Here is a 10,796-nt window from a genome sequence, read left to right on the forward strand (position 1 = left end):
TTCACTGATGGACGCGCGGCAGCCGCGAGGCCGCGCTCCGAGTGGGTCGCGTCTGCAGCTCCGTCAAGGCGACCATGACAATGATGACGACGACGATGATGACTGTGATTGTGATGATGACTGTGGTGGTGACGATGACTGTGGTGGTGACGGTGACTGTGGTGGTGACGGTGACTGTGGTGGTGACGGTGACTGTGGTGGTGACGATGACTGTGGTGGTGACGATGACTGTGGTGGTGACGGTGGTTGTTGTTGTTGTAGTAACTGTCGCTCGTGGTTCGCGCTGTGGTGTTGCGCCCCCCGCCATCCCCGCGCCCATCGCTTGCGCAATAAACGGCTGTGCTGTACGCGATGGTGGTGGTGATGGTGGTGGTGATGGTGATGGTGGTGGTGGTGGTGATGGTGGTGGTGATGGTGGTGGTGGTGATGGTGGTGGTGATGGTGGTGGTGGTGATGATGGTGGTGGTGTTGGTGGTGTGTTGGTGGTGATGGTGATGGTGTGGGGAGCGATAGTGCAGCGGTTTGCGCGCTGCGCTATGAACCTGGCGACACGAGTTCGATTCCCGCTCACGGCCAACACCAGTGACGATTATCTGAACCGGTCCCGGGCCTCCCCTAGGTCGACTCAGCCTCAAATGAGTACCTGGTGCGGTGTGTAAACATTGCCACTAGGGAGACAAAGGCGGTCGGGCGTGGTGCTGGCCACCCACCCCCTCGTGTACCGTTCTGGCCTTCATAGGTGCTCGCTAACAGCACTTGCCCCTACAGTCTGTTAAGGCTATACGGGGGATCTTTGATCTTTGATGGTGATGGTGGTGGTGATGGTGGTGGTAATGGTGGTGGTAATGGTGGTGGTGATGGTGGTGGTGATGATGGTGGTGGTGGTGGTGATGGTGTTGGTGGTGGTGGTGATGGTGGTGATGGTGGTGGTGATGGTGGTGATGGTGGTGGTGATGGTGGTGGTGGTGTCGTGGTTAGCGCACCGCGCTACGAGCCTCGGCGAGCACGAGTTCGATTCCCGCTCACGGCCAACACCGGTGACGAATACGTGAACTGGTCCTGGGCCTCCCCGCTAGGTTGACTCAGCCTTAAATGAGTCCCTGGTGCGGCGTGTAGACATGGGCACTGTGTGGGGGGGGGACTTAGTAGGTGCTCGCTCCAGGCAGCGCTTGCCCCCCACGCTCTGTTCAAGTCGCGACGGGTGGTCTTGGGTGGGAGTGGCGCGGAGGAGTCGCGGGTTGCACGAGTCGAGGTTCGTGTGGCACAAAGCGCCAAGCGGCCAGAAACAAACAGCGCCGTCAGAGTTGTAACAGATGAGATTGAAGCACGCTTCTGGAATTCGGCGAGGTCATTGTTGTTCGGGGGGGTTGGGGGGAGAGAGACGGTGGCCACGAGAGGAGTGGTGCGAGGGCTACGCAGCGAGACAAGGGAGGTGACCTGCAGAGTGGCGAGTGTTAAGTGCGGGAGTGATTGGGTGGGTGGATGTTGTTGTCGCCTGCGGTGTGGTGGTGGGGTGGTGGTGGTTGAAACGACACAGTCAGCATGTGGTCGACCGAGTCCTCAACGCGGGTGGAGGAACCAACGAGTGAAGTTCATGGCCACAGGGACCAGAGCGCTTGTGCCAGGCTAGGTGCACCTAGAAGCCAGGTGAAGTGTGGAAGGCAGCTTGGGCTTGCGGTGGCTGGGACACACACAACAACAACAACAACAACCACACACAACAACAACAACCGCCATTCAGTGGCGGTGACGTCGCCACGGCGCTTGTGCCAGGCTAGGTGCACGTTGAGGCCACGTGAAGTGGCAGGAGGTCACGGGGCAGTCCCAGCAGGTGCCACGGGTCGACTGAAATGGGCACACAGACCCACAGTGACACGCAGCGTGTGTGGGCGCCGTGTGGCCGGGGAGGATTTCGACTCCATACCCACTCACATCGCGTCTGCACAATGCGACTCTACTTTAACATCACAACGCATTGACACCGCAATGACACCACACCATTGGACAATCGTAAGCGGCAATTAATCCCTCACTCGATATTTTCCGGAACGCCGCTCGTCCTGGCTTGGGGTAGGGGTTATTGGTGTAAGGCACTACCACTTAGAGTTCAAGGTACGCCCGATCCATTAATAACACAGCTATGTTTTTCTCTTCCCAATGTAAATGTTCTAATGAGTGCTCTAAGGTGAACAAGGTCACGCGAGATGGATGTGGCTGGGAAACAAAACTGTCCCGGGAACAGCGTCCCGGGCTATCCTGGCACTGATCTCCACATTGTGCCCCTACGGAGTCACAGCGGGGCGACCCCAGCCCCAGCCACCCCTTCACCCCAGCCCCCACCCCCAGCCCCCACCTCCAACCCCTAGACCCCCACCCCACACCCCCCCCACCACCTTAGCCCCAGCCACTAGACCCCCATCTCACACCCCCTACCCCACCCCCAGCCCTAGACCACCCCCACCCCACATTCACCCGCACTGAACGGAGTGCCCCCCCCACCCCCCGTTCCAGGGGCCCGAAGATCAGAGATGGGGGGGGGCTCTGGGAGTGGGGGGGGGATCTGGAGTGGTGGGGGGGCCCCTCTCAGACGATGACGATTACAGAGATGACGGCAGCGGATTCGTGCCCCAATTCGCGACCTCACCGACGCGCCGCGCCGCACGCCTCTCAGGCCCACGAGTTGACACGCTCCGCACGCGCCGTCTCCCATCCGCACCGGGCACGCGCCATTCATCAACTCGGGGCCACTCAATTACCCTCCCCCACCCCCTCACCCCCCAACCCCCACGTGGGGGTGTTAGGGGGTGCTGTCGGGTGAGCCTGGGGGTCGGGGCTGTTTGGGATGACGAGTGCTGCCAATGGCTCGCTGACGGCGTGTTACACTCCAGATCGCGCGCAGCTGCGGTGGCAAGGTCGCCGCGGTAGCTTTGTGACAAGGATGGGGGGGGGAGCCCCCTTAATAGGGAGCCTTCACAGATATTCACTGGAACTCAAACACGAGGCCTCGTGTGGGGGACGCTGGTAGATTTCCCACGCCAATTGGAACCGACCAACCCCATGCATACACAGGGGGGTGCTTCGAAAAGATGTGAACACTTCTGAGAATTTGCAACAACATGACACTTGTTATCATGCTACAGCGTCGTATTAGCCGTTCATTTTCCCCTTAAAACGACAGTCTCATGTAAGTGTTAACATTTTTTGGAAGCACCTTCTATATTGTTGTTTACTCAGGAAAGCCTCACCGAGTCTCATTGCTCATTTTTCAAGAGGAGTCCCTGCCGAGTCTTAGCAAACGCGGAGCGTGACACCGACAATGCCACACACACCACACACACACCACACACACCACACACACCCCACATACACACCAGACACCACACACACTACACACACCACACACACGCACCATGCGCCCTGCTCTTGCCAACGACGCCACGGGGTCATCTTTAACGTCCCGCCGGTTGAGTCGACGCTAATGACGGCGCGCGGTTCACGCCGCGTCGCAACGTTAACCGGGGCGGCCGCTGGACCCTCGAACCGCGAGCCGCTCGCCACGAGCCGCTCCCAGAAGGCCGCCGCCGCCGCTGGGCCGCGTGGCTGTGCGCTCAGTGCCCGGTCTCTGTACCGCGGCTATGAATATTAATGAGCTGGGGGGGGGCTCTTGGTGTTGGGGAGGGGCACGGAGACAAAGGGTCACCGTGAGTGGCACCCTCCCCAGCCCCTCCCCCCCAGCCCCTCCCCCCCCGTTATCCTGGTATTTGCTGCGCCGGTGTTTGACCTGGGTTCCACCTCCAGAGCGAGTGGTATTTGCATGAGAAAGCCGAGAGTTAGGGAACGGGGTCGATGTCTGTGAGTGTCTCTGTTTGTGTATTTGCAGTGACGTAAGGGGCCGTCCATAAATGACGTCACGCGATTTTGGACGATGTTTGACCCCCCCCCTCGTCACACATCGTCACAAATGTCTGACCCCCCCCCACCCCCAGGTGCGTGACGTCATTTATGGGCGGCCCCTAAATGGAGTCACTATCGCGTTTAGCGCAGCTGCTGTCACAAGAGTGAATCTGTGCGTCTTGAGCAACTCTCTCTGGCACCAGAGTCGGCATGGCATGGAAGCGGCCCTCGGGGGCATGGCTCTGGTGGCGGTCAGAGAGAGGGCAGGTGAGCACGTGACACTCTGGGTGAACACGAGAGGGCCACGTAACCGGGACAGGGTAGCGAGGGGGGTAAACAGGGGGCTTGAGGGACACGTGATGCTCGGTCGAGAACCTTCTGGTGAGATCCAGAAGGGGGCGTGGTCGAGGGCGGAGCGAGGCCACGCCTCTCGGAGTATAAAAGGGAGGTCCCGAGAGCAATCACGGCTGTCTTCTCGACATGGAACCCGCCGGTGCTGCGTCTCTTCGATCCTCGGTCTTCGGTCGTCACGCTCGGCATCGTGGGTCAGGCAGGTTGTTGCTGACTGACCCGCTTATATAGTTACCCCGTTGTGGTCTAGTTAACCCGTTGTTACGTTTATGTAGTTACCCTGTTGGAGTGTGGTAAAAAATGTGTGGCCTCCAAGTTCAAGTGTGTGCCTCCGTAGAACCCGTTACATATTTGTTTGTGTTTATGTGTCTTTGTGTTTGTGTGTGTTGTGGCTGTGTGTGTTTGGCTGTGTGTGTTTGTGTGGGTTTGTGTCTCTGTATGTGTTTGTGTCTGTTTGTTTGTGGCTGTGTGTGTTTGTGTGGGTTTGTGTCTCTGTGTGTGTTTGTGTCTGTTTGTTTGTGGCTGTGTGTGTTTGTGGGTTTGTGTTTCTGTGTGTTTGTGGGAACGGTAGTGAGGATCAACAGCGAGGATCAACAGCGAGGATTGTATTGGTTCTGAACGGCGTTTACAGGATCAGGGGGGGGGGAGAGGTGAGTGGAGGGTGATGGAGGGAAGGGCGAGTGGAGGATGATGGAGGGAAGGGCGAGTGGAGGGTGATGGAGGGAGGGGTGAGTGGAGGGTGATGGAGGGAGGGGCGAGTGCAGGGTGATGGAGGGAGGGGTGAGTGGAGGGAGGCGAAGGAGCGACTCAGATAAAGGGGCGAGGGAATGGATAGCGGGGGGGTGGTGGAGGGTGAGGGGGGGATGAGAGAGTTGGAGAAAGAGCGAGGGGTGAATTGTAAGTGGGGGGGGGGGGTCGCGTGGGGGAATTGGAGGGGGGCGGGGTGGGGGGTAATCAGACAGCGGGGGGGGGGGGCACTACAATTCTCTCGTGGCCCCAGGGCCCCCGCCCCCCCCCCGCCCCCCCCGCCCTGTGCCGCCATCCCCGCGTGCTCGCTGCGTGGCTGCCGCTGCCGAGTTTCCAGGGTGTCGCCTCGCCCGGCGTGTGGTGGTGTCCAACTCGAACTTACTGCCGGGTTTTGCGCCCGCGGAGATCACAGCGGGGATCTCACAGCGGGGATCACAGCGCGATGAAAGCCGCCGGAGCTCTTCAACTCGCGCGGTCCGGAATTGCACTTCGTGTTTATAGTGTCCCTACGGCGTGCGACTGCAGCAGCAGCACCACCACCACCAGCACCACCACCCACTACCACCACCACCCAGCACCACCACCACCCACCACCACCCAACACCACCACCACCCAGCACCACCACCATCACCCACCACCACTCAGCAGCAGCAGCAGCGGCGGTGGTGGCGGCAAGAGATCTCGTCCCGTGCACCGATCGGAAATCCGCGGCAGCTCGGGGCGGAGACCGCAGATTTCCGAAATAACGTCTCGAGCAAGAACTCCGATTTACAGCTCGTGCTCGATCAGGTGGATTGATGGGTGACGGCCGCCCGTGCTGCACGCGGCATGGGGGTCGCGTGGCAAGGCCGTAGCTCACCGCGCTCGGAGGCTTCGTGAAGGCGGTGGGGGGGGGGAGGTTCTCGTATCGGGTGACCCCCCCCCCCTAAACCCACGGGGGGGTCCCGCGTGCCCCCCCCCCCCTCTGGCTGTCCCGCTGGGCCGAGTCGATCGAGGACGACTCGAGTGGCGAGCCGAGCGGGTCCCGCTCGACCCACGGAACTCCTTCCGCGGTGGACACGCCGAGTTCCACTTTGTTGGGACGACGGCGACGTCGGTGGAGAGAGACCTGGCAAAATCCCGTCACGGGAACGTGGAGTTTGCCCGTGGCGAGGCGCTGTCGCGTCGCTCCCGTGCTCAGCGAAGACGTGATGATGATTATAATTATAATTTATATAATAATTATAATTGATATCGCTGTGGTTATTTCTCGTGTGCCCCCCCACCCTGCCCCCCCACCCTGCCCCCCCCTCCCCGCTCCCCCGCCCCCGTCGCCCGGGATACGCGGCTCCTCGCTGCCTCCTTACCCACAGTTGCCATGGCGACGAAGCCGCGGCTCTGATAGAAAGGACCATGTCACATCTAAGCAGTCATTTACACACAACATACACACAACATACACGCAACATACACGCAACATAAACACAACATACAACATACACGCAACATACACCCCCCCGTAACAGACTGTAGGGGCAAGTGCTGTTCGCACCTGTGAAGGCCGGCACGGCACGCGAGGGGGTGATGTGACCCCCACCACCACGCCCGGTCGCCTTTGTCTCGCACGTGGTGATGTTAACAGAGCGCGCGCGAGGTGCTCCTTTAAGGCCGAGTCTACCTACGACTGGTTCGCACACTCGCCACTGATGTTGGCCGTGAGCGGGAGTCGAACTCGGGTGGCCTGGGTGCTGAGCACAGCGCGCTCGTGACAGCCCTGCACCTCCGCTGCCGCGCCGAGAGGTCGAAACGCGCTGCGCTGCAAACCCGCCCAGCCGAGTTCGACTCGCGCTCACGGCCAACACGATGATCCGAACCGGTCCTGGGCCCCTCCCCTAGGTCGTAAAAACATCGCCACTGGAGAGACAAAGGCGGCCGGGCGTGGTTCTGGTTAACCCCCCCCCCCCACCTCGTGTGCCGTCACACCTTCATCGGTGTTCGTTAACTTGCCCCAACAGCAGCCAGGCTACACGGGTGGTCTTTGTCTTTGTCGCCTGCTGTGAGCGGATTACGTCCGGGGCGTCTCTCTCATGCTGATGATGCCCAACGACGACGATGGTGGTGGTGGTGCGGATGATGAAGCTGATGAGAAGAATCTCGGGGGCTCGGGGATTAGCGGCGCGTGCCGGAGACCCTCCACCCCGCGGGCCCCCACGGTCTCCCCCAACGGCCTGACGCTTGCGCATCGCGCCACTGACTCTTTCACGTCCACTGCGAGTGAAACAGACGGCGCTGGGTACGGGCTGTGGTTGTTAGCGCGGTGTTAATCTTGGGGGGGGGGGGGGGGGTGGGGGAGTCCTGGATTCTTTACAGATGCAACAATGTTCACGATTATCAGGAACCAATTCAAATGTTTCGCCGCGGAGGGAGCCGCGATGGGGTTGGTGGATCACCGCGTGACCGACGGGGCGTGAAACTCCCCTTCCCGTGGCCCATGACGAGGAGGAGAACACAGACTGGCTCTGCCAGGAGCAGCAAAAACACGTGGAACTCCACCTGCTCCACCTGTACGGGATCGAGTGTTTCCCCCTCGCACGCGTGGGTTTCCTCCGCGTGCTCGGATTTCCTTGCACGTGCTAATTAATGATGTAGAAAGACCTCAGGGGCTTGGGGCAATTGTTGGCGCCGGCTCCCGCATTGTCTGTGGTTTATCCTCGCGCCTGCGAGTTGCTCTCTCTCTCTCTTCCATAGTGAGCGAGAAATGTGCACGTTGTAAGTTGAATTCATTATTATTTGATGATGATGAGTTGTGTTTAACGTAGCCGCCCTGCGATACGCCAGCAAGCCTCAGCAATGTTTATAACATCGCCATTCTGTATGCAATCTCTGGTCAGTACTCTCTCTGTAACACATTCCTGCGGAGGGAGCTGGTAGGAACGTTGGGTTGCTCGGTCAATGGCCAGCGTCAACGGCGGTGTGGTGTGTTCCGCAAATATGCCCGACTGAGGACGGGCACACGCCGGCGTGAGTAGGTTAAACATTGAGTTTTATAAGGGCACCACGAGGTGACCAGCCCCACCCCTCTCACCCCCCACCCACCCCACCCAGCCCCTCCCTGCACGACAGACGGACACAATAATCCCCTGTTGGCTGGTGTAACCAGGAGGTTCCTACCAGTATTAACTTCCAATTGTTTACTTAATATTGTGATATAACATATTTTTGTACTTGCTTCATATATTTTTCTGCAAATGTTTATTTAAAAAAATTATTCCCAGGACTGTATCCTAACATCAATGGAGGATATCTGTGGGACCCTTTTGCCAGTCTCTAAAATGATGGGAAATAAGAAGGGGTGTTATACTCTTTCTGGCAATGAAACAGGTGTTAAGATGTTCAAAACACCAAACAGAATATCGCTTTTCCAAGGCATCAACTTTGCATGAGTGAGGTTGATGCACTTGATGCCTTGCAAATGGTATCTACTTGGCGCTTTGACCATCTTTACACCGGTTTTATTGCAGATAAAACCTATTCTTATATTTCGTCAATAGATGACTTACCGCAATTGCAATGCAGTGCCCTTGCCAAATAACCTCTGGCGATCCGGCAGCATTTATTTAACAAGCACGAAGGGCAAAACCGGCCTCGTCATTGTTTGCTGTCGTGCAACATGCTGCTGAATTGTGTTGCTCTGGAGAGGCAACAACCGTCATCATGGTGGTGGTGGTGTCGACTCGTCCCGCACAGGACCCGCTCCCCGCTCTCGTGGAGGAAGAGGAACCAGAGACGAGGAGCGGGAAGGCAGCAGCAGTTAGCAGCAGGAAAGTGGCGAGGCGCCGTCCCGACCAACAATTGCCCAAACTCTGCGCGCCTCCACATGTGAAGGTGTTTTCGGCCAATTCATGACGAGCGCCTACTCCGCGTGGCAGCGGGGCAGCGGGAGTAACCTGCGCGCGCCACGGGGAATCACTCTCTCGCGTACAGGCGGAACAGGCAGTGCCGGATTATCCTGGTAGCAAAAGTAGCTACATATGCTCCGGGCCCGGCACTTTCAAGCTATCAATTCCGGTTCAGTGATTCTGCACTTGCTCTATTACTATAGTGCTATACCGCCTTCAACTTTTATGAACGACTGGGTGTTTAAAGTTAGCGATTTGTCGTATTATCTGGCTGTATGGCAATTAATAAATACAATTACTTTACGATGCAAGTTAAAAATTTGTGTTTTAATATTTGTGTATTTTTTTTAATTTAGGGCCCCTTTATAACATCACATGTTACAGGCCCCGCACTAGCTGAATCAGCCCCTGGGACCAGGTGGACATGCGCGTTACCACCTCCTCGACCCCCGTTTGTGTGGCGATCCACCACCCCTCGCTGCTGCCACCACAGCGCTGGGTTGCAGGCCACATGGGTAGCCGCCGCCACCACCACCACGACCATCACAGCCCAGAAGTTGGAAACCGGCCCAGGGTTTTGTGTTATTGTTGCAACAAACGCTGCTGGCTGGACCGCATTGCAGTCTGGATATCTCGGCTGATGGTGAAAAGCCGTGGTGTTGTGCCTAGAGACAGAACGGAGTTGTGCGTGTATGGACTTGTGTGAGGACCCAGCCCAACTCGGGCTGTCGGAGTCACTCCCAGTGGAGGAGAGGGCAGGTGGGGGTGGGGGGGAGGGGAGAGGTTGGGGGTCTGTGGGCTCCTCTCCGCAGGGAGCCACTAATAGAGGTAACCGGGCAAAGCGAAACGCTTTCTCCACTCTGTTCACGGTTCATTAAGAAGAACGGCAGCAGCCACAGCAGCCACAGCCACAGCAGCAGCGGCGTCACGTGTCCCGTAGCGGCGCTCGCGAGACGATTGCCGGGACGCTGCGACCTCGCGTCCCGCGCGGGTGACTCGGGGCCACTGGGACCCGCGGCGCAAGCGGCATCCACTCGCACCGCAGGGCCCCGCTCCAACCATCTTCATAGCTGACGGAGCTATGAAGATCTTGTGGCACTGTGGGTTCCCATGTGGAGCTGTGGGCCCCTGACGGAGCTATGAAGATCTTGTGGCAGTGGGTTCCCATGTGGAGCTGTGGGCCCCTGACGGAGCTATGAAGATCTTGTGGCACTGTGGGTTCCCATGTGGAGCTGTGGGCCCCTGACGGAGCTATGAAGATCTTGTGGCAGTGGGTTCCCATGTGGAGCTGTGGGCCCCTGATGGAGCTATGAAGATCTTGTGGACCTGTGGGTTCCCATGTGGAGCTGTGGGCCCCTGACGGAGCTATGAAGATCTTGTGGACCTGTGGGTTCCCATGTGGAGCTGTGGGCCCCTGACGGAGCTATGAAGATCTTGTGGCAGTGGGTTCCCATGTGGAGCTGTGTTCCCCTGATGGAGCTATGAAGATCTTGTGGCACTTTGGGTTCCCATGTGGAGCTGTGGGCCCCTGACGGAGCTATGAAGATCTTGTGGCAGTGGGTTCCCATGTGGAGCTGTGTTCCCCTGATGGAGCTATGAAGATCTTGTGGCACTTTGGGTTCCCATGTGGAGCTGTGGGCCCCTGACGGAGCTATGAAGATCTTGTGGCACTGTGGGTTCCCATGTGGAGCTGTGGGCCCCTGACGGAGCTATGAAGAACATGTGGACCTGTGGGTTCCCATGTGGAGCTGTGGGCCCCTGACGGAGCTATGAAGAACATGTGGACCTGTGGGTTCCCATGTGGAGGAGCTGCGGCCCTGGAGAAGTTGCTGGGTGTGTGTCCTACCTCAGGGGAAGCCGCGTGCAGCGAGACAAGTCGGCAATGAAGCTGCGCGAAGCGGGGAAGCATTGCTGGGGGAGGCGAC

The sequence above is a fragment of the Lampetra fluviatilis genome, chromosome 42, assembly GCF_964198595.1.
Source record: "Lampetra fluviatilis chromosome 42, kcLamFluv1.1, whole genome shotgun sequence".
Classification (NCBI taxonomy): domain Eukaryota; kingdom Metazoa; phylum Chordata; class Hyperoartia; order Petromyzontiformes; family Petromyzontidae; genus Lampetra; species Lampetra fluviatilis.